This window comes from Nilaparvata lugens, chromosome 7 (genome assembly GCF_014356525.2).
Source record: "Nilaparvata lugens isolate BPH chromosome 7, ASM1435652v1, whole genome shotgun sequence".
Lineage (NCBI taxonomy): Eukaryota > Metazoa > Arthropoda > Insecta > Hemiptera > Delphacidae > Nilaparvata > Nilaparvata lugens.
Window position 1 is genome coordinate 24492551 of NC_052510.1, and position 6001 is coordinate 24498551.

A 6001-nucleotide genomic window follows, 5' to 3' on the forward strand; every position below is an offset into this window, starting at 1 on the left:
ACTAAACTCGTCTATTCAAGCCTCCCTCACCATAAGTATATTTTTTAAATCCTCTCGACGAGCTAATAATAGATGACATGACATTTTTCAATACCCATTGAAATAATAAAAAAGTTGGTATTTTTTAGGGGAACATAAACCCTCTTTGGGATCCAATTCGGGATTCATTATTTTTGTGGAGTCAACCTGGATCACTATTACAATTATTGACATAATCACAAGGTTAAAAGTGCACTGAATCGCAGTGTCATTTTTGTGACGAGTTTTTGCAATATCTCTGAAAACTAAACAATTAACCCATATTAAAAAACTTCTTTTTTTTGAAGAGATGAAAAAATGCAATGACCTTTTTTGTTTAGCCAAGTATAATTTTATATCATTTATGAAGGACAAATTTGCAATTGATTATTAAAAAAAAAAACATTTAGGCCTACTTAAACTCATAGAAAAGCTGTAAAAACGCTGATTCTGGTCGTATCCATGACGTACCTAATTTTGAAACTACATCAGGACAATATGCTCAATACATTAGCTCAACGTCCGGTCTTACTAGTCCAGAGACCAGGTAATTTTTGCTGAAAAAACTCTGAGCACACTGATTTTTTCGTGCAGTGATTCTGAAGTATTGGTCAACTCAAATTTAAAAAAGATGACCTAGGATCTGGTCCTTGAGCTTTATACAGAGCGCCCAAAAAACACGAGTTTTCGGTTCCTTTTCCAGTTTTCTGCGATTTTCACCAAATTGACAAGCGGTCGGAAAGAAAAACCACTCTCAACTTTTTTTCAGATAATAAAACTTTGAATAAGATGGAATAACTCGAAACTCTCTATCTTCATTGAGTCCTGAGTTACAATTTTTCAATAACGAGTCAAATTTACGATAAATTCGAAAATTATAGAGATTTCTGTTTTTAATCGACTATATCTTTTATTTCCTCTATATAAATTCAAGATTCGAAATCCCTCTGAGCGTTAGTTTTTGCTCTACAACCTGAGACAAGCTAGACCGTTATCTCAGATTGATTTCCAGGTACACCTGATAACAATGTTCCTTGTATTTCGAAAAACATAACATTTTTAGCTTTAACCATCATAATTGATCTCACATTGAGATTTTCAACAATAATAAAGGTTTCTGATATCCTGTTGTCAGAATCACTCGTTAGATACATTCAATTTGAGTATTTCCTAGTGCAGACGAGTAGGCCTATGACAACTCAAGAATCAAAATTTCAAACGCTCATAGCTTTTGACACAATCATCGAATCTCCTTATACTACAGATGATTGATTTTTCTCAGCTTGTCAAATCGGCCAAAAATCATTTATCTTGAGTCAAATCCAATAAAAAATGAAAAACTTCTTGTTATTAAGCTGCGTTTACACCAAAGTTAATAACAAAGTGTTAATAACTTAATCCTTATAGAATCTATTAGATTAAACATAACTTTTCATACACATGATGAACATATGTGTTTGCCAAGTCCCATTCAATCTAATAGAATCTATAAGAATTGAGTTATCAACATTTTGTTAATAACTTTGGTGTAAACCCAGCTTTATACGTTTAATTTTTATAAGTACGGTAGGAAGTTATTGGAAAACAACTTTTTCATGAGATTCCATGATTCCATTGATTTTATATGCTCTATAGATTTGTTTAAAAAACTTGACAATTTTAATATGAGTGCTTTTTAACGCTTAAAGTAGTGAGATTTTTTTTCACGCTTTATCTAGTTCGTATTTCTAGTAAACAATTTATTTTTTTCTATCTAGTTTCTGAAGTTGTAATTCATGATTATATTTAAAATCTTTTCGACTACCGTCTTTATTATTATTATTATTTCATCCACTGACCAACTGTAAAAGGGGTATAAGGATTTTGTCATTAATCTTAACATTAAAATGTTATCTATTTTCTTAAACATCCATCTTGAGGTTTGAAAAAATCTTTATATTCCTCCAGGGGTTAGGCACATATGGATAGCAGCTCTTTTTTCAATAAAAGTCGGAAAACTTCACCTGACGTTTCTTTTATATGAGATGGAAATAAGTTGTACATCCGGATACCTGAACTCCTTACACCTCGCTCATACATAGTACTTTGGTGTGCATCTCTCAAATTATTTCTTTATCTGGTCGAATAATGGTAAAATTTTTCTCCTGTATTGAATTCATTTATGTGTTTTTTAAAGCAGATTGTTTCCAGAATATATAGGCTTGGGAGCGGGAGAATTCCAAGTTCTTTGAAGTAAGGCCGACAACTAGTTCGAATTAACTGCCCTATCATCACCCTCAATGCCCAATTCTATAATCTAAAAACCTCCGCTACACTGCCCAACTTAGAGTAAGATGATATATATATATATGCAATAGGTGGAGGACGCTGAGAAATATAAGTTCCTTGTTCTCTACACTTTTGAGCTAGGATGCACGGTTGAAGAGATAAAAAATCTGAAACTTGAAATGTGGGACTTGGGAGGGGGGAGGTAAATTATCAAATTCTAAAAAATTCAAAATTTTCAACATATGTGATGTATGAATAAGACCACCTTGGAGCGCTGAGGAATAAAGGTCCTCTACACTTTTGAGCTCGGAAGCACGGATGAAAAGATAAAAACATCTGAAACTTGGATTGGGACTTGGAAAAAAATTCTAATTCCAAAAATTAGAAAAATTTTTAACATATAATAAATAAAATAATACCGCTATGAAGCGCTGAAAAGAATGAGTCGAATTTGAACCTGATCCGATAAAGTATTTAAAAGTTATGTTGATTTTTAGGGTAAAATTTCCGAATACAGTGCTGCCATCTTGAAACGGGGATTTAAAAAAATTAAATACATACGTTTCTGTTTGTTCATACCTTGTTTCAAAGTACTTGTATACCAAATTTTATCCAAATCGGACCATAATTGCGACTGTAACTGCGGTACAAACAAACAGACAAACGCCGATTGACTTGAAACATAGAATTCGCTTCGCTCATTCAATTACCCAAAAAATGATTCCATAGTACAGAAGGGAGTGGAACAGAGCGAAATACACACTTTTAAGAGCCATCGAATCCAGAGAAACCTTTAGGTTTCTGAGAACAGAAATTGCTGAATTAAGTTTGGTTTTCAGGCATTCAGTCTCTATGAAAGATCAGAGTCAATCACCACTCCAAGAACTCTTATACTACTTCTTACAGATTCTGCTACTTTCAAAAATAGTAAATTGTTGTATCAATTTTTTTGTATCTACTTACAGATATTTTGGCCTTCTGTTTCCAAGCAACCCCCTTTAGTGCGGTAGCTATTTCTTTGGTTTTTTCTTTATTCAGAATTAATATATTAGCAGCTAGGCATTTTTGTAATTGAATAAGGGCTGCTCTGCTCTCCAGTTCGGCATTGGGCTAACTATTGCTTTTCAGTAGGCCTATAATACTATCATCGTCTGCATATAAAACACTTTTTGCCGGTTCAAGGTAAGAAGGCAAGTCATTTATTTAGAAAAAAAAAGAAGCGGACCGAGTACTGATCCCTGGGGGACCCCGCTTCTCGTTTTCATCCAATTAGAATGATACTCATAGCAAAGAGAGTCAATGACAACCTCCTGGTACTGTAATATTACATTTTTCTTCTCACATTGGAATCGAATCTTCAATTCGAGATCTATGGAACTTTATAGTAAATGTCAGAGTTATCAATAGACGGACAAATTTTTTGACGGAGAATTTATTATCGTAAATGTTTGTTGCATTGTTCCATGGTGTCACCGAGGCAGGGTTAACAAATTGCTAGATAAATGGTTTATTTAAATCGAGATATATATAAAAAATTTAAAATAACATTTTTAAAATAAAGTTTTATTGAGAACAGATGTAGAATGTGAATTCTAAACTTATAAGTTATAATTTTTTGGTGACGTGTCTGTAAAAATCGATACTGAACGAGGCGTTGGCTTCGTGACTTGCAACTTATGTCTTTTCCTGTTCCTGCTTCTCTAGAAAAATGGCTGGCTACAAGTGTTGTTGTGGAGTTTTGCTCTAAATCATTTTCGTTTATTAATGTTTTAAATTGAGTTTTATATAAATTTTTACGTTCTGTTTTGTTCATAATTAGCTATTAGTGTAGTCAAGCCAATAGCCACTGTGTTTCAACTGTAAACTAGATAAGTATTTTAGTTCGTAATAACTCTGAAATAATTAGGCTTAAGACATATATGTTTCTTTGTGTATTTGTGTATTTTCATCTGAAGATTATAAGTTAATTTGCTCTGAAAACTAGATTTCTCATTCATAGGCAATAGATCCATTCACAGTTTGTCAAGAATCTATTTTATTGGAGCCGACAACTATCCTTAGGTTGATAGGTGTTAAATGCTATTCCAACCGTTTAAGGAAAAATTGGTAGCACGGCAAATGGTACCCCTGGTGGGACCGAATTACAAAATAAATATGTCCCAAATGGTACACCATGAAATCCCTGGTTATAGAAATTATTAGTAGATAGATATCTTGATGGGTTATGAATGGTTTGTTGCTGAGTGGGAAGTCGGTTCAAGAGAGATCAAGTTTTAATGAATCAGTGCATATTACAAAATGGCAAACATTAAAAATGATCTGAATCTTATAGCATTCTTAACACAAAGGTTTGATAAGCTAGATGCTAGATTTGATGAGCAAAATGCTAAGTTTAATGCTAGATTTGATGAGCAAAATGCTAGATTTGATGAGCAAAATGCTAGGTTTGATGAGTTAAATGCTAGATTTGATGAGCAAAATGCTAAGTTTAATGCTAGGTTTGATGATATGAAGCAAGAATTTGCTGAAACATTGAGTGATAATCATAAAAATGAAAACAAATTGAAGCAGGATGATAGTAGTGTTAAGTTACAAGATCAACTCATTCAAGTTTCTGAAAATGTAGGCCTAGTTACTGTTGTTGAAAAAGTCAACCCTAATGAGATAGTAGAATTGAGTAAAGAAGTAGGTAGGGAGTTGTCTTCATTGAAAGTCAACTATCAAGAAAGTAATATTGCTACATTGAAGGTTAGGAAAACTATGAACAAAGTGAATGATTACATGAGACAGGTTTCTGTGGAGGTTAGGAATAATGTAAACAAAATGAATGTTGCTTTGAGTCAAGTTGATGAGTTCAACTTTCAACTGAGAATTGAAAAGGTGTATGCAATGCATTCTCAAGTGAACATGACTAACTTTTGTAGGCAAAACGGCTTTGTTGAAACAAATGAACCCATGAATAAAATCATGCTCTTGAAGAAAACAAAACGCAAAGTCTCCATTGATGTGTTAGTATTCAAAGGTTGTTTCAAGTTGCTTACTTACAAGATGATAACTGTGAATCACATGATGGAAGGGTATTCCCCAACACACAATGATTAGGAATCCTGTGTTATGCCGGGATTCAGAATAGCATAATCGCTACGCAGTGTATGGTAAGAGTCCATAATTGTGTCTTTTTTCTTTCCTGTAGCCTATTTTTCTTGGCCCTTAATCTTTTCAATTTTCGATTCTTTCCTGTCTTTGTGTAATGTTCAGTAAATTTCTTCTATTATGCATATCTTAACCAATCTTGTCCATAGTCATTTAAATTTGTATTTTTCTGAAATAATTTTGGAAGTTAAAATAGTAGCTTATTTTCCTAATCTTTAATTTGTTGATAAAACTTAACTTTTCTAAAATCTATCCATTGTGGTGTAAATAATTGTTTGCTTGCGGTATATTTTTTCATCATGTATTACATATTTTAATCATGTCTATTTTTTTTTTTTAGGTATCATATTAGGTAATTAGGTTTTTCAGAGCAATTATGTCCCATGTTCTCATCTTTCATTGCATATTGTGCCATAAGCCATATGTAATTAGGTTATAGTTTTCTTCTGGGCTTTTAACCCATTTTGCATTTTATTTTTTTCTTTGCTGTCCAATACTTTGGATTTTTGGTAGACAAGTAGGTGTGATTCTTTTAGAGGTGTGGGCGTGAACCACACACGGC